The following is a 19,427-nucleotide window of genomic DNA, read 5'->3' on the forward strand; positions in this document are numbered from 1 at the left end:
TAGGGAAAGATTGCCTTCTTGGCTTAGCCCCCAATGATACAAAATTGAGGTCTTCGGGATTACAGGAGATGAGAGCACAGTTCATGGGAAGTTTTAGTTTTTCTCTAAAACTTCTTGTGGTGACTGTATCTGTCGGATTAAGGAAAATATGAATTTGGTGTCTGTTGCTACAGATCAAGAATGCATTCTTAATTAAGGATTTACAAGATAATTGCATTTGATTAAAACATAGTGAGCTCAGTTTCACTTGACTGATAATTAAAGATTTTTTTTTTCCTTGGCTGTTCCAGTTTCCATTAACATTTAGTGGTTAATCACTCTGCAGTATACTGGAATTGGATGGTTTAATTTAAAACTAAGGGTGAACTAGGTACTGTACATAAAAAGCACATATTATCTCCAGTGAGGTTTATAATCTCTCTCTCAGCTTGACTTCGCGAACGAAGATTTAAGAAAGGTGCAGTAGTCCACGTCTGTTGCAGGCTCGCTGGTGGCTGACAAGACCAATGTGGGACAGGCAGGTCCGGCCACAGTGGCTGCAGGGAAAAATCTGATTTGGGGTTGGTGCTGTAGCAGTACGATTCTTCCTCGATCTCCTTTTGTCCTCAAGACCAGCTATGCGTGCGTTCTCAAAGGAAGAGACAGCCTGGTGGATGGTGTGCCTCCATGCTTTGCGATCAGAAGCTAGGTCAGACCACTGGTGATGGTTAATGCAACAGGTACCAAGGGATTTCTTCAAGGAGTCCTTGTACCTCTTCTTTGGTGCCCCTCTATTTCGATGGCCGGTGGAAAGTTGGCCATACAGGGCAATCTTGGGAAGGCGGTGGTTTTCCATCCTGGAGATATGCCCTGCCCAGCGCAACTGCGTCTTCAACAGCAATGCCTCGATAGTTGTAACCTACGCTCGCTTGAGGACTTCAGTGTTGGTCACAAAGTCACTCCAGTGGATGTTGAGGATGGTGCGAAGGCAGCGCTGATGAAAGCGCTCAAGGAGTCGCAGGTGATGACGGTATAAAACCCATGATTCAGAGCCGTAGATGAGGGTTGTCATCACAACTGCTTTCTAAACATTGATCTTTGTGCCTTTTTTCAGATGCTTGTTGCTCCACACTCTTTTATGCAGTCGGCCAAATGCACGGTTTGTCTTTGCCAGTCTATTGTCAATCTTCTTGTCAATCTTGGCATCTGAGGAGATGATGCACACCAGGTAGCTGAACTGCTGGACTGTCTTCAAAACTGATTCACCCACAGTGATGCAGGGAGGGTGATAATCTTCCTGGGGTGCAGGCTGGTGGAGAACTTCTGACTTCTTCAGACTAACTTCTAGGCCGAATAGCTTGGCAGCCTCTGCAAAGCAGGACGTCATATGCTGCAGAGCTGATACCGAGTGGGAGACGCTCCTGTTAGCTCTGAAGCCACACTGGCTTTCTGGGAGGAGTTCTTCTGCAATGGTGGGCACCAATCTGTTAAGGAGTATTCTAGCAAGGATTTTGCTTGCGATGGAGAGCAGCGTTATCCCCCGGTAGTTGGAGCAGTCTGACTTTTCCCCTTTGTTCTTATGTAGAGTGATGATGATTGCATCACGAAAGTCCTGTGGTAGTTTGCCTTGTTCCCAGCAGGTGACAAGTACTTTGTGAAGTGTGCTATGTAGTACTATGCTTCCAGATCTCTGGTGGGATTCCATCAACTCCCGCTGCCTTGCCACTTTTCACTTGCTTGATGGCTTTAACAGTCTCTTCTAGGGTGGGGATCTCATCCAACTCTGTTTTCACTGGTTGAAGTGGGGTGAGGTGGATTGCTGAATCTTGAACTATGCGATTGGCACTGAAGAGAACCTGAAAATACTCTGACCACTGGTTCAGTATGGATGCCTTGTCTGTGAGGAGCACTTGGCCGTCTGCACTACACAAGGGACTCTGATCCTGATATGATGGACCATATGCTGCCTTCAGGGCTTCATAGAACCCTCTTAAATCACCAGTGTCTGCACATAGCTGGGTTCTCTCTGCAAGCTTGGTCCACCACTTGTTCTGAATGTCTCGAAGCTTGTGCTGGAGGTTGCTACATACAGCGTTAAAGGTTGCTTTTTTCCTGGGACAGGAGGGCTGAGCAAGATGTGCTTGGTAGGCAGATCTCTTTTTCGCCAGTAATTCTTGGATCTCTTGATTGTTCTCGTCAAACCAGTCCTTGTTTTTCCTTGTGGAGAACCCGAGGACTTCTTCAGAGGTCAACAGGATGGTAGTTTTTAGGTGTTCCCAGAGTGCTTCTGGAGAAGGATCTGTGGGGCAACTGGGGTCCTCAATTCTTGTCTGAAGTTTTGCCTGGAAGGCAGCTTTAACTTCGGCTGACTGAAGGCTGCCAACCTGAAACTTCCTCCGAGGGATACCGCCTCTCCTGGGTGTAGATTTAAAGTGAAGACGGAGATTGCAGCGTACAAGACGATGATCCTTATGACATTCTGCTCTGGGCATTACTCGGGTGTGTAAAACATCTCGAAGGTCTCTCTGGCGCACCAGAATGTAGTCAATAAGGTGCCAGTGCTTGGACTGTGGGTGCATCCAGGTTGTCTTCAGACTGTTCTTCTGCTGGAAGATAGTGTTGGTAATGGTGAGCTGATGCTCCGTGCAGAATTCTAGCAGGAGGCGCCCGTTATCATTGCAGTTACCAATGCCATGTTTGCCAAGTACTCCTTTCCAGGCTTCCGAGTCTATATCTACTCTGGCATTGAAGTCGCCAAGGATGATCACTTTGTCCTCTTTAGGGGTCTTCCATACGAGGTTACGTAGATCAGCATAGAACTTCTTCTTTTCTGAAGGATCTGCTTGAAGGTTTGGGGCATACACACTGAAGAGTGTTGCATGCTGCTTGTTTTGAAGTGGGAGGCACATAGACATGATGCGATCTGAGTGACCTGTTGGCAGGTTTTCGAGTTTAGAGGTAATGGAGTTCCTGACCAGGAAGCCAACGCCAGAAATGCGGCTCTCAGCCTTTGACTTACCCGACCAGTAGAGGGTATAGCCAGCACTGTGTTCTTGAAGACTACCTTCCTCAGGGAAACGGACCTCACTGAGAGCTGCTATGTCGATATTCAACCTGAGAAGTTCGTGGGCAACTAGAGCAGAGCGTCGTTCAGGGCGACCACTGTCTACTGTGTCAAGCATGGTTCTGATGTTCCAACACACAAGCTTTAGTCTTTGCACACTTTGTGAGGCAGGTGCATGCCTTTTCTTTGTTGTTATTTTTCGACCACAAGTAAGTCTGCCCGTTGACCGCGGCTAGCCAACTGCGGGGGGGGGGGAGGAGACGAGCTTTGTTTAGGCCACCTTTTCCAGGCCCCTCTCCATACGGAGCAAGCAGTGCTGTCCCTAAATAAGGCTGCTTGGTTGTTCAGGGTGCTGCCGAAAAATGCTTTCGTCTCCGGGTCAGCATCAGGCGACCAATACCCTGAACCACCTACATGCAGGATAGGAACTGCGGCTTCCAGTGGCATCTTCCACCTGCTGTTTTGCCCCTTGCCCATCGCTGCAGGACTTGGTATGTTGTGGGTTGTGGATGTGGATACCCTTCAGGCCTGCGCAGAGGAATTTTTAGGTGAAGTGCAGTGTGCGCAGTACTGGCTCCACCCTTTCACCATGGGGTTATCTGCCATGGCCCAGTAAGCTGGGATGCTGGCAGCAAGTCCTCAGGTGGTAGATGTTACATTAATGAGCTCTGTCTGCCTGGGCTTGATGTTAGAGTTTTCCTTCTCTTGGCTGGTGAGGTTGGTGAGCCCAACCTGCCCATCCGGTTATACCGCCGGACATTCGGTCGCACCATGATGTGGCAAACTCTGTGAAAATGGGGGGGGGACCAGCGAGAAGGTGTTGCCACGGATGTAATAATGTAGGAGAGGCCATTGCAGTGACCATCTGCCAGGCATAGCCAGACAGTGATCATGCAGCGTTCACTACACCGGGAAAGGAAAGGCGATGTATTGCACATTCACTTTCCCTGGGGGGGCAGGACACCCAGAGGGAGCCCACCCCCCCTTATAATCTACATAATATAGATAATACTAATTTGAAGGAGTTGTCAAAAGATGAGCAAGGATAGGAGGTGAAGAGATAGGTTTAATGAATGCCCAGAGATGAACCTCAACTGTAGAAAGGACTTAAGTGGTACAAGTGGATGTGGCATTTGACAAGAGCTATGAAACATGACAGGGACTGGGAGATGCTATAGAAAGAAAAAAGGTTGTTCTAGGTATGTAGAACAGCAAAACAATGTAAGACATTTTAAAATAATAGTTAATCTCAATTTGGTTTTACAGCTCTACCCTAAACACATCCAGCAACATTTGGGTCATACAGTTATGTATGTGCAGAACAGAAAGCACTGGAATGCATGTTAAAATAATTTTAAAAGTGCTCTGTCTCAGATTTCTCCCCAAAGCCAAAATATGGCAAGTGATCTAACAGAAACAGTTCTAGATAGTAATTCTCACTCTCACAGAAATCTGAAATGACAAGTGAGGAGCTACAATACTCATGGAGGATCTCATTCCCACCCCCCTCTGTCCTCCATCAATGGCAACACACTAACCCCCACCAACAATGACACTGTCAGGCTCACCGTGGCTCCTGCTCCCCAGTAGCAATGCTGCTGGGACCACCACAGTTGTTGGGCCCATTGTGACTTCCAGGGGTCATTTAGTAGAAACAGCTTTCCAGAAACTCATTAGCATAACTAATTTGCATATGTCACAACACCTGACATCCCCCCAGAAATGTGTGAGAAGGCAACCGCTCAGGCTCCACCCCAAAATCTCCAGATATTTTCCAACTCAGAGCTGGCAATCTGCAGAAAAATTGCCTGAGCTACAGAAAGCATCTCACTCTTCAAAGTCTCAGCACCATGAAAGAGCAGTGTGCATCAGACAGAAAACAGCAAGAAAATACTTCCATCAAAACTACATCCCACAGCAAAAATCCAACTTTCACTTACTTTCCTGAAGTTTTTGAACAGTGTTTGTTCCTGAGATACTATTCTGACATACAAGATCCAGAAGCACAGTCACTGGAAAAGCAAAAGCAGATCACCTGTCACAAACAGCCTGGCTCCCATTATATTCATTCAACAGTCACAGCTACAAATTCTTTCACAGAGAGATGCATTTGACAAGCAATTTGACAAGCATCTCAATTTGAGATGAATAGAGGAGGGAAGGGAGAGAGACAGATGAGAGGAAAGAGTGAAAGAGGTGGGAATAGAGAGAGAGAATAGATGGAGGAAGGAAGGAGAGACTTGAGGCAGCTTGTAGGGAGGGAGGTCTTGGCCTTGGCCACCACTGACTGGCTTTTTGTCTCCTGTGGAGGAGGAATCCCCATGAGATGACAAAGGATGTATGCCAGCCAGAGGGCATGCATGGCCTGTCAAGTTACTTTTGAGGTGGAAAAAGATGAGGAACAGAAGGCAGGGGGAGATAAAGGAAGGAGAGGTGGTGGGGTGAGAGAGGCTTGCATGCCACACTTTTGTGACCCTCATCCCAGTGAGATCATCTGGCCGTTAAGTTTGCAGCTGCTCTTGAAAACAACCCTTTCCTGGAGAGTCTTTTAGGAGTCCAAAAAGCCAAGGCTGGTTTCTCTGACTGGGATTTGCCACTTCTTTCTGGCTTGCACCATTTTTCTTTTATGGTTAATTTTATTTTGCACTGATTTGATTGGTCCAATAAAAGGCCTTACATTGATTTTGTTTTTGTTCCTGTAATTTTATTTTGGCAGTATCAAGACTGGGCTTCCTTAGTCTGCTTCCCCCCCCCCCCTATTGGTTACCATAGGTTCTTCCACCCACCCCCCTCCTTTTATTGTTTTTGTGTTAACAGTTCACATTGCTTCAGCAGCTGTTTTGTAAGCTCTGGGTACTTTATAATGGACAGAAGGGCACTATATGACCTTCCCATAATCTCTCTTGGATTTCCTTTATAAAGGGAGGGGGGAGGAAGCCCACCATCTTCTCCTCTAGCCAGTCCAGCCAGGTCACCTGGCAGGCAGAAACTCCAAGCATGGACTCAATCTCTGCCCTTATAGGGCTGAGAGGGTGGGGCCAGATTTAAAATGAGCTTGCTGATACTGTAGCCTGTGAAGCTCCAGCAGTCTGCAACAGCAGAGCTGGAGAGACAGACTCAGAGAGGTAAAAATAAATAAGGTAAAAATAAATAAATAATTTATGTTCTCTCTCTCGGAACATTGTTCCTGTGCATTACCTCTGAAAACGAGCCCTGGTGACTCCTGACCATCCCACCACCATGAACAGTGGTGCTGCCTGACCATGATCCACTTTTTTCACCAACAGGTGTGCCTCCCAGCCTTAGAATTAGAATCATAGAGTTGGAATGGACCTCCAGGATCATCTAGTCCAACCCCCTGCACAATGCAGGAAACTCGCAAATACCTGCTCTTAAATTCACAGGATCTGCATTGCTGTCAGATGGCCATCTAGCCTCTGTTTAAAAACCTCCAGGGAAGGAGAACCCACCACCTCCCAAGGAAACCTGTTCCACTAAAGAACCGCTCTAACTGTCAGGAAGTTCTTCCTAATGTTGAGCCGGAAATTCTTTTGATGTAATTTCAACCTGTTGGTTCTAGTCCTACCTTCTGGGGCCACAGAAAGCAATTCCGCACCATCCTCTATATGACAGCCCTTCAGGTACTTGAAGATGGTAATCGTATCACTTTTCAGCTGCCTCATCTCCAGGCTAAACATGCCCAGCTCCTTCAGCCTTTTTTCATAGAACTTGGTCTCCAGACCCATCACCATCTTTGTTGCTCTTCTCTAGACCCATTCCAGCTTGTTTATATCCTTCTTAAAGTGTGATGCCCAAAACTGAACACAATACTCCAGATGAGGTCTTACCAAAGCAGAGTAAAGCGATACCATCATTTCACATGATCTAGACACTATACTTCTGTTGATACAGCCCAAAATTGCATTTGCCTTTTTAGCCGCCGCATCACACTGTTGACTCATGTTCAGTGTATGGTCCACTAAGACTCCTAGATCCTTTTCACACACACTACTGCCAAGACGAGTCTCCCCCATCCTATAACTATGCATTGGATTTCTCCTACCTAAATGCAGAACTTTACATTTATCCTTGTTCATATTCATGTTATTAGTTACAGCCCAGTTTTCCAGCTTGTCAAGATTATCCTGTATCTTATTTCTGTTTTGTACTGTATTTGTAGCCCCTCCCAATTTAGTATCATCTGCAAATTTAATAAGCATTCCTTCTATTCCTTCATCCAAATCATTTATAAAGATGTTGAACAAAACAGGTCCAAGGACAGATCCTTGAGGCACTGCACTTGTCACTTCTATCCAAGAGGCTGAGGAACCATTCACAAGCACTCTTTGGGTGCAATCTGTCAGCGAGTTACAGATCCACTTCCTGATGCTGTGCCTCATTTCTCTTTCTCTCTCTGGTGTTCTGGTGTTGCTCTCTCCTGATTGGTTAGTTTTGCACTGGGTGTGTCTTTTGAAATAGGAGATTCTTCCAGATGAATTTACTGTGGGGTCACCATTAATGGCCTCCCCCACCCTCTATTAGTCAAGGAGTTTAATGCTAAGCCAGGATGGCTGGAGGAAAAAAATCACTGGCAGGCACCACTTTAAAAGTTTAGTGAGAGGAGTTACTGACCAAATAGCTAAAAGGCTATTCCTGCAAAGTCAGACAAAGGCAATTACTTTCCTAATATTTTTCAAAAGACATGCCTAGTGCAAAACTGACCAATAAAGAGAGCAATTGGCCTGCAAGGCAAGGGGACCAGGAAAAGTCCAAGAAATGTGCCTGCTTTTAAAGGCTTGGAAGCGAACTAAAAGGAGGAGAGGAAAATACTCCTCTGAAAAAACACTCTTGGAAACTACAGAGATACAGCAGAATGCTTGAAAAACGATATGGAAGGAATTAAAAAATCTGAAGGGAGAGTGAGGTGAGTGCACAAGTGACTATAGAAGCTTTTTCTTAAGTGATGGAGGTGCAAGGAGGGAGCTGTGGTAAACACAAAATGCAGAAAAGGCCACAGTGCTGTTTTCCCCAACCTCAATTCATTCTCCTTACTTAGAACATCTGTAAAGGGAAGAGATGTGGGGTGTTAGACAAAGTTCCTTATAAATAAGTGTTTTAGAATGATTCTTACAGAAGTAGATATGTGGAGAAAAGTATATAAGGTTTCTGCATGATTCACTGGGGGAAATCAAGAGACATGCAGAAATTCATGTGCAAATTGCAATAGATTATGCTATTTCAAACAGCTTGCCTTATCCCTTAATGTATTTACTAAAAAGCCCTTCAAGCTTCCTTTAAATGATCAAACCATAAAGGGGGGGGGGGGTAAGAAATTCATATTATTACTTGAGTTAATGTAATGTTTCCCTATATATGCTCTCTCTGGAGAAATTATTCCAATAGTACTCCATTTAAGAGGAAATGGTTATGTCAGAATTTGCCAATGGTCAAAGGTTGAATGGTGGAGCATTTTTCAACAGAATAGGAGCTTGAAGTTAATATTCAAAGCAACCCAAAGTTGAGAGAGAGAGATATTACTCTTTATGACAGGAGAAAAGCTTCTGAAAGCTAGTAAAGAGGCAGAGTTCAGGCAAGAAACAGCTCCCAGGCTAGCGTGGTCTCATCATATCTCAGAAGCTAAACAGGGTCACCCCCTGGTTAATATTTGGATGGGAAATCATCAAGGAAGTCCAGGGCTGTGATAAAGAGGCAGGCAATGGCAAACTACCTCTGAATATCTCTTCCTTTGAAAACCCAGGGTCACCATAATTGCCTGTGACTTAACAGAACTTTCCACCAACAAGAAAGTAAAAGATAGGGTGTTTCTCCTCCATCCCATTTTTTAAAAAATATATAAAAGACCTGGAATATGGCCCATTGTGACAATAAAAACAGCAGGCTGTAGAAAGAGGCTCTGGGTGAGTGCCCTGGCCTTGGGCACTAAGTGTCAATTTGCTGTGGTGTCTTAGCATGATTATGATCATGCAGATGCTGAAGGTCAGCATTCTGTTAATCTTCAGTGCATTTTTGTCACCTTGTCTTGTTGCATTTGGCCTTGCAGCATTTAGCATCAGTGTGTGATTGTGGTGTGATCAGGGTTTTTTTTTTATTTTTTTGGCCTGGCATGGCTGTGTTATGGTATATCATAGAGTATGCACCTCAATGCGGCCACTTTTTGTAGGGGAACTGATCTGACTTCAGCTTTTCATCTCCTCCCCCCCTCCCTGCAACCTCTTCCTAGTGAAAGTACAGTCTTTCTCTACAGTGGGGACCAAAGCAGCTTATACCATTCTCTTCTCCCCCTTTTGATCTCTACAATAACGCTGTGAGGTAGGTTAGGCTGCATGTCTGTGAGTGGTCCAAAATCACCCAGTCAGCTTCCATAGCAAGAACCTGGGTCTGGCAGACCCTGCTCTGAAGTGCTAACTCCTATGCTGCACTAGATGTCATGAGTAAGGGCTGCTGCTAAACAAAAGACAAAAGCCAGGCTTAGTTGTCATGCCAGTCAGGTGGCATCAATTCACCTAGAGGGTGCTGCCAGGCCTAGGATAGCCAGTCTCTAGGTGGAGCCTGAAGATCTCCTGGGTTCACAACTGAACTCCAAACAACAGATCTCTCTCCCCATTCTGGAAAAAATAACTGCTTTGGAGGGTCAAACGGATGCAGTTCAGCGTCAGTGTGGCCCCAGCGATCTTTCAGAACTTAATGCACTCTCTCCTTAAAGGGATTTCCGGGCTCCAACCATTCTTCGTTTATGTGCTGATTGCTGCAGCCACAGAAGAAAAGTTCACATCCCACCTCCGGGCCATACTGTAGCGTTTTGATGGGCAGAGTTGAAAGTAAAAAGGGGAAAGTGTGAGTTGGGGGTTTCCACCATTGACTTTCTGGAGTACATGGTGGATGCAGCAGGAATTCACCCAGCGCAGGACAAAATCAGGCCAATATATGATGTGCCGGCCACCAGGAACAAGGTGGAGCTACAGTCATTTCTGGGATTCCTTAATTTTTACCATGCCTTCCTTCTCCACGAGGTAGTGGTAGCAGAACCTTTGCATCGCCTCTTGGACAAAAAGGCTCCATGGGTTTGGGGTCACCAGCAAGCTGCTGCCTTTCAGGCAGTAAAAGACATTTCAAATAGAAAAGAGCAACTAGAATGATCAAAGGGCTGGAACACTTTCCCTATGAAGAAAGGTTGAAACGCTTGGGACTCTTTAGCATGGAGAAACGTCGACTGCGGGGTGACATGATAGAGGTTTACAAGATAATGCATGGGATGGAGAAAGTAGAGAAAGAGGTACTTTTCTCCCTTTCTCACAACACAAGAACTCGTGGGCATTTGATGAAATTGCTGAGCAGACAGGTTAAAACGGATAAAAGGAAGTACTTCTTCATCCAAAGGGTGATTAACATGTGGAATTCACTGCCACAGGAGGTGGTGGTGGCCACAAGCATAGCCACCTTCAAGAGGGGTTTAGATAAAAATATGGAGCAGAGGTCCATTAATGGCTATTAGCCACAGTGTGTGTGTGTGTGTATGTGTGTATATATATATAAATTTTGCCACTGTGTGACACAGAGTGTTGAACTGGATGGGCCATTGGCCTGATCTAACATGGCTTCTCTTATGTTCTTATGTACCTATCTTGGCTGTTATTTTTATTACTTCAGCTGGTACTATCCATAACGGTCTTCTCTCATCTCCATACTTCTTATATTTCATCCACATATTTAGCAAATTATTTCTTATATAATGGTGAGAGAAAAAAAGTCCATCTTCTTTTTTCCATAATACAAATATGTGTGCCAGCCAAATTTATTTCCATGACCTTCCAGCACTAAGAGCTTTTTGTTTAACTGCGTTATCCATTCTTTTATCCACACCAAACAAACTGCTTCCTGATATAATTTTAAATTCACTAATTGAAATCCACCTCTCTCTTTTGCATCTGTCAAAATTTTCATTTTAATTCTTGGTTTCTTCCCAAAAATTCACCATCTGGCCCAGGTGCTTTTTCATTTTTCATTGCGTTGATTGCTGCTTCAATTTCTATTTTTTCAATTGGATCATTCTAAACTTTTTGCATGTTTTCAGTTAAGGGCTCTATTTTTATCTTTTGTAGATATTCATCATTTTCTCTTTCTTTATTTTAACACCTTTAAATAATTTGGCATAATACTTAAAAAATTCTCTTTTTATTCCCTCTTGGGTAACCACTTCACTTCCATCTACCACAATTTTATTAATAATTTTATTTTCCCTCTTCTTTTTCAGTTGCCAAGCCAAGTACTTTCCTGGTTTATTTGCTCCCTCAAAGGTTTTCTGCTGCAATCTTTTCAAACTCCATTCCACTTCTTTATTTAACAAATGTCTCATTTGAGTTTGTAATATTGTAATTTCCCTTATAATTTTCTTTTTCCCTTGCCTTTTTCTCAACTCCCCTTCTTTTTTCTTTATTTCATTTTGAATGTCCAACAGCTGTTTTTCTTTTGCTCTCTTATTTTTATTATTCAAAGTAATCAACATTCCTCTAATTACTGCTTTATATCCTCTTTATCATTCATTTGGAAAAAAGCTTTAGTTTCATTTTCTAGATACGTTACTGTTTCTTTATTCTGTAGCAAATCTTCATTCAATCTCCATCTTCTCAACTTCTTGGACAATTTTGTAATCCACATTATTGGGTTATGGTCAGCCCCAATTTTAGGTAAAATCTCTATTTTCCTTGTTATAGGACCTAAATCTTTAGTTCCCCACAACATGTCAATTCTAGAAAAAGTTTTATGTCTTGCTGAAAAAAAGTATAGTCCCGAACTTCAGGGTTGAATTTCCTCCATATATCTTCTAGATTTTCTTGTTTAACCAATTCAAAAAAAGACTTTGGCAGTATTCCTTCTTTACTGTTGTTTTTTTTCCCCTCCAGACCTGTCCAATGAGTTCTTAACTGTTCCATTAAATTCTCCCATTATCAAAACTTGGTCATAAGTCAGTTCATCAAACTGTTGTATAATGTCTTTAAAAAAACATCCTTTGCACCATTAGGTGCATAAAGTCCCAATAACAATATTTTCTTTCCATTTAATATTGTTTCTACTGCTACAAATCTCCCATCTTTATCTTTAAACACTAATTTTGGCTCCAATTCTTAATATAAAAAATCACTCCCCTTTTCTTCTGTTCAGCCAATGAAAAAAATTCTAGTCCCAATTGTTTATTTCATAAAAATTTATAATCCTTTTGTTTAATATGCACTTCTTGTAAACAAATTATATTACAGTTTTGTTTCTTAATCCAATGAAATGTTGCCCTTCTTTTTTGTGGTGAATTTAGTCCATTTACATTCCAAGACAGTAATTTGTAATCCATCATGATGAAAATTCTTTCTTTTTTTCATAAAATCTATGCATTTCCTGTGCCTTTGTAATTGTGATTCTTTTCCCCTAAAGTTTGAAGCTCAGACCTTCAGGTATTATCCATCTAAATCTTATTCCATTATCTCTTAATTTTTTTGTCAATTTTTAATATGTTCTTCTATCATTTATCACTTGCCTTGGCAGCTCCTTCATGATTCTTACTCTGCTGCCTCCCACTATCAATGTCTTTTCAAAGTTTTTATTCATGATCCTTCCCACCATTTCCTTTGTCATAAATCTTATAACAACATCTCTTGGTAAGCTATTTTTCTTGGCATAAAGTGAGTTCACTCTGTACATATAGTCATACATATTTTTAGACTCTTCGGGATCTTCCTCTAAAAATTCTGCAATTATTTTTATTATATATTCTTTTAGATCACCATCTTCCTTTTCAGGTACTCCTCTCAGACGTATCTGAGTCTCCATCAATTTGCAGTCATGGATTGTCACTTTTTCTTGCATTTTTAACAAGGTAGAATCATATACTTTCATTCTGCCTTCTACCTCCTGCACTTTCTTAGATGTTTCCTCTATTTCTTTTCTGAGATCCTCCATATCTTTTTTAATCTCTTCAATAATTTCTTTTTCGATTCAGTTATCATCTCTCTCATACCTCTCATCATTCTGGCCTCCATTGCTTCTAATTGGTCCTGCATTTTTTCTAATGAAGTAGCGCTTGTACAGGGTTGCTTGTGTTCTGACATTTAAAAAACAGCGAAAATTTGGACCTCACCAATTTCAAATTCAACTATCAGATTCAAGAGAGTAGGACTTGCCTTTTATAACAAGCCTAATTTCGCTGTCCTCCAAGCTCCCAAAGTCAAGATATTTATTTTTAAAGTTTTTAAATGTTTCAAAATGGCAGTCATGACTTTTTGCTGCTCCTTACAATTTTTTCCCTTTTAAAAACTTCTAAAGTCCACACAAATAATATGTCCAATAGTACTTATCTTCTTGTCCTCTTCTTAGTTAATTCCAAATTTTTTTAATGTCCCGAACACTTTAAAAACCTTATTTTAATTTTGACCTCCAAGCAATGACCACCGCTATTTCTCAATAGTATTATATTCCTAGAGTAGGTTTTCCATCTGCTACTTCCTGCTTTACTTGCCACGAAGTCTCATTCACACTGGTAAGGAGATCTCACAATATTTGACGTACTTCCTGTATTGCTTGAATATGCTGCAGGTCTGTGATGATGGTGCTCTTTTTTCAAAACCGCAAGAAGACCAAACAATAAATTCCTTTCCACTTTTTAGCACTGTCCTTTATATTTACAAAGTCCAAATTTTACCTTTTCCTTCCTTCTTCTTCCAAGCTTTCTAGATTTTCATTTCCCACCTTTTAAATTTACCCCATTAAACTGTAAATAGTCCCGGAGTGAAAGATAGTAATCTGTACCTTTTCTTCCAATTATCCAAGTTCCCACTGGTCTTGCGTAGCTTTAGATGTTTAGCAATGTCCAAGAAGGTTAGGATTCTTTTGAGCTTATGTCAATGACTCTGAAAACTTCTGCAGATGATAAAAATGCAACTCTTCCCAGAGACCCCTCAAAGGAGCCCCCCCCCCTCGGGACTCCCTTTTAGCCAAGGTAAATCTCCTCAAAGTTTCCTGTGCATATCTTGGACTAATCTCTGACTGAGAAAAGTAGGCAGTAGGCATTAATTTGCCTTCCACTACCCCGAACAGAAGTTCCAGCCTGCTCCCGTTATGAGAAGCAGCTCAGCTCGCCATTTTCCTCCCCTGGAAGTCCACCCTTACAGGAGGTACTTGAAAATGTCCAGGCACCAAGAGGTTTCAACACAGGGGACCTGGTGTTTGCTAAAAACTTTGGGGGTGGGGGTCCAGCCTGGATACCGGCCTGAGTCTCCAGAGTACTGGGGGTGGTAATGTATGAGGTCACATAAGAGGGGGGATTCATAATGAGGTGACACGTGGACCAGTTGAAGTCATGTGAGGCACCAGAGGGCGGGGGGGGGGTGAGCCCAGATGACCCACCAGTTGACATCCCAGATTTGGAGACAACAGAAGCTGAAGCCCCGCTGCTGCGGCTCAACCACCACCCAAGCCTCAGGGGGAACCAGAGCATCCGGCCAAACTCAAGACCCAGGGAGAACCCGAATCACTGGCCGAGGCACCAATGCTACAGGCCCCCCAGCTCATGGCACTCGAGGTCGCAACCACTCCCCTGGCGGCCCCAGCACTCAAACAGTTTGACACACGAGGACCACAAGCCTGCCTACCTACAGGATTATGTCCAATAGGGCTTGCAAACTTAGGGGGGAGGGATATTATGTATAAGGTTTGTAGTAGATGATTCCTGCCAGGCTCATTGGAGCCAGGAGAGTAGAGCTTGAGGACTTGGGAACAATGGACAGCAGGATCTAAATACCTGCTGCCCTACAACAATCACAAGCCCCCTGCCTGTTTGAATGAACCAATGGCATGCTTACGCAGGAACCTAGAGTTGTATATAGGTTTGGCCCATGAGCCCATTCAGCAGTCTTGTAGGAGTAGCTCTCCGCCATGCTGCCTGTAATGTTCTCAGAGACGAGATGTGTCGAAGGCAACATGCTTTATTAGAAGGTACATTACGGAACTGGAACACACGGGCCGGGACCCGCTTTATATACATTAATCCAGGAACAGCCCCCTAGCTAGCCAGCCCAATCCTGGCCAGTCAAACTTCCCGCCACTGGTCTTGATAGGCGGAGTCTTTTCCCGCGCTACGCAGGGTGCCCCAGGGGACTTCCCCTGGTCGCGCTTTACTGCGGGGCTGCATGGTGCTTTGTTACAGCACAAGACACTACACTGCCCTTAATAAAGAGTTGTTATCACTGTCTTCTGTCTCCTCGATGCTTTGAACCCACTATATTATAAAAGCCAAAATAGGCCTGGAAAGGGCCTCCTCCACCTTTTATGGACAGAACCCAGCTTGGAATACTATAATTGCCTAGCAACAGCCATAGAAGGAAAATGGAGGACATGGTGGGATGGGCCAATAGGATACAAAGGCAACTTTCCAAATGGACCAATTCTTGTCTGTCCTGGGGCTGGAGGGTGAGTTTGCTTTCCATGGAGATTGAGCAACACATGGCTCAGCCAATGGGATGGTAGGTGAGTCATTGCCAAGACTACTTACCTTTTATATCTATATAGGATGAAGTTTTAGAATGGGGCCATATGTGTCATGGTATGTGTTGGTAAAATGAAGAAGATAAAAATGTAGAATTCAGAGCATATTTGTTTGTCACCATAAAACCTGAGTCAGATTCTTAAATACTGTACCATGCTATTTTTTTTTAAAAAAAAAATTCCTACTAGCTTCAGTAGGAAACACTATTTCAGGTTTAATTTATTAATTTATGTAATATAAGTATTTATATCCCACTTGTCTTCCTCAAGGGAACCAAAGCAGCTTACAGAAACAACAAACAAATATGGTATAGGCAAATCCTCACAAAAATATGATGTGAGCAGGTCAGGAATCAATTGCTGGTTCATCTACAAGTACCATCTGTGGGCCACTGGCTATGAGCCCTGTGCCTCTTTCCCTTTGTCTTCTGCCTATGACTGTGCTGAAGCTTTATCATATCTGCAGAAAGACTGAGGCAAACATAACCCAGACAGAATTCAGCTGCTACTGGTCTCCTCAGCTCTCTGCAAGATCTTCCTCACCTCCCTGCTGTAGGAATGATTCTGGCCATGCTCAAGCTTTGTAGTACATGCAGAAAGAAGAAGGCAGACTCAGTCCAGACATAAGTCAGCTGCCCTTCGCTTGCTGCCAGCAAGATCTTTCACACTGTCCCACCTCACTTAATGGAGATAACATTCTCAGAGGTTGCACCTCTCATCCCTGGAAGCCTCTATTTCAAATTTCAGGCAAGCAGATGACAGTATTCCCACGTCCCATGCAGAGAAGACAAAAAAAAGTGGTCCCCTGTGCAAGCACCAGTCTTTTTTTCGACTCTGGGATGATGTTGCTTTCACAATGTTTTCATGGCAGACTTTTTACGGGGTGGTTTGCCATTTCCTTCCCCAGTCATCTACACTTCCCACCCCCAGCAAGCTGGGTACTCATTTTACCGACCTCAGAAGAATGGAAGGCTGAGTCAACCTGGAGCCAGCTACCTGAACCAGCTTCCACTGAGATTGAACTCAGGTTGTGAGCAGAGGGCTCCCACTGCAGTACTGCAGCTTTACCACTCTGTGCTACGGGGCTCTTAGAGAAGACAAAGGCAAGCATTAAATTACATACAAATGAGCTGTTACTTCCTGATGAGCAAAAAATGTTTTTTTAATCTATCCCATATATTACTTTCTACCCACCCCTCCCCCCGTTACTTGACCCCCACCGGTGTTATATACTTAAAATCTTAATATTAAATGTCGATGCGCGTAGAGAGACCCAGAGGGTGATGCTTAGCGACGCAAGAATGAAGGCTGTACACAGTAGCTGTAAAACCACTATATACATTTATTTACACCAACTCACTCTCCTGACTGACAATATGCTCCGCTGCACTCCAACTCCTTTAACCCACAATCACCACTGTTGCTCTGTACATTTATACATGGGACAGCCAATCAGCAACTTGCTGTGTCATGCTGACTCTGCTGGCTGATGTAAGTCTTCTGGCAGCCAGCCACCTGCTGTCAGGTAGGTCATCTAAGCCTCTCAGATCCACTTTCTGTTTTGCAGCACATGCTATAAGCTGTCTGTTTACACATAATAGTGACACCCCTCCTCAGGTTATAGCGGTGCTGACATCCATCCATTACAACATTGCTTACACATATTGATCAATTTACCATCAATACATTGATTACATACATTCCCATATATACATTACAGTTCAGTTACTTCCATCCTTTTGAACACTTGTGTTAACGCACACACATTTTGCTCTGCTTGCCAATTAACCTGCAAGCACATTGTTATCAGTTGGTGCTCTGCCCAGACTGACCATATCTCCTCAGTTGGCTCTCTGCCCAGACTGAGCACTTGCCTTATCTTTTGGCTGGCTTGTTTCCCAGACTTGTTCTTAACACAGTACCGTATCATTTCAACACAAGCGCACATACATTTCAAATCACATTTGCTTACAGACTTGTTACAGATTTCAAGTTTTTTCACACATTGCATAACATTTGCAGCTTTTTAGAAATTGTTACATTTCTTCAGTTCAATTTTACAATAGTTTAAGTTACATAGTTTATCATACATTTCAAACAGTAAGTTGGTTTAACGTTACAGCTTCTTACATTCCAGCACTTATGCACTGTACATTGCAACCTTTTTAATTCAGTTATTGCTTACAGCCTTCTCTTCCAGGCTTTGCTCAGGTGTCTCTTTCCTCTCCAAGAGACATTTCATTTAACAGCTCCAACACACTGGGATATGCTTTAGGATGGTCATCATATACATAAGTATAACCCCCTTCTTCCCTAGTGAAGGAAGTATCTACGTGTACCTCTGGTGCACTTACACTGCTTTTCGGCTTTCCATTTGACAAACTACCGTATTTTTCGGACCATAAGACGCTCCTGACCATAAGACGCATTTAGTTTTTAGAGGAGGAAAACAGGAAAAAAAATATTCTGAACCAAATAGTGTAATAAAATATTTAATAAATTATAACAATAACATTTGAACCATGTAAAGTGCAAAACAGCAGTCAACAGTGGCATTAAGAACCATTATCACTGTCATTAACAAATGGAGAGACTTAAAGGTTTGAGTACTCTAGTTTTCTGGAAACCCCAAGAACTCATCATTGCTAGAGTCAGAATTTAGGAAGCTCATTTGCTCACAATCACTTTCTTCACTGTCTTCATATAAGAGATCGTCTTCACTTCCATCTAAGGCATTGCTAATGCCACATTTTTTGAATGACTTTACAACGATCTCCTCCTTCACTGAGTCCCATGATGTTTTCACCCATTCACAAACTTGAGTGATGGTGGGCCTTTTCATTCGTCCTGTAGGTGTCAGATCATGATTACCAGCAGCCATCCATTTGTTCCACTCTTCTCTCATTAAGACCTTAAATGGCTTGTTGATGGAAACATTAAGAGGTTGCAACTGGCTGGTAAGACCTCCGGGAATTACAGCTAGATGAGTCTTCACTTCTTTGAAGCACTTTTTTGTTGGTTCACTAATATGTGCTCTAAACTGGTCAAGCACTAATAAGGCAGGTTTTTTCAGAAGTCCTCCAGGACGTTTGGACCACACCTTTTCAAGCCATACTCTCATTCCATTTTCATCCATCCATCCTTTCTCATGTACATGTACAACAACTCCTCGTGGAATCACTTCTTTTGGAAATGTTTTCCTTTTGAAAATCCACATGGGTGGCAATTTGGTGCCATCGGCACAGCAGGACAACACAGCTGTGTAATGGGTCTTCTCATGCCCTGAAGTTTTCACAGTGATGGTTTTAGCACCTTTCAGATCTACAGTCCTATTAGATGGCACATCAAAGGTTAGTGGGACTTCATCCATATTCCCAATCTGGCCAATTTCAAAGCCATGTTTCTCCCTAGCATCTATGACAAATTTATGAAAGGACAGAATTTTGGATTCATATTCTTTTGGCATTTTTTGCGCAATTCTAGTTTTGGTCCGCATAGCAAGACTATGTCGCCTCATAAATCTGTAGCACCATGATGGTTACCCCGTAAAATCCTGAATGCCTTTCTCTATAGCAATGCGTTTCGCTTCAAAGATGATCATTTTTGTCGAGACGCAGAAGCCATTATTCCGGTGACGTACAATCCATTCTTTCAAGTCCACCTCCAACTGTGGCCACTTTGCAGCATGCCCACGGAAAGTGTGCTTACTTTTATCTGCTTTTTGCAGCTGATCCTCCTGTTTCCTCCACTCTCTAATCATTTTTTCAGTTGGAGGAGGCCCAAAATGTCTCTCTGCTGCTCTGTTTCCATGTTCCTTAGCATATTTTACTACCTC

The sequence above is a fragment of the Heteronotia binoei genome, chromosome 21 (genome assembly GCF_032191835.1).
Source record: "Heteronotia binoei isolate CCM8104 ecotype False Entrance Well chromosome 21, APGP_CSIRO_Hbin_v1, whole genome shotgun sequence".
Lineage (NCBI taxonomy): Eukaryota > Metazoa > Chordata > Lepidosauria > Squamata > Gekkonidae > Heteronotia > Heteronotia binoei.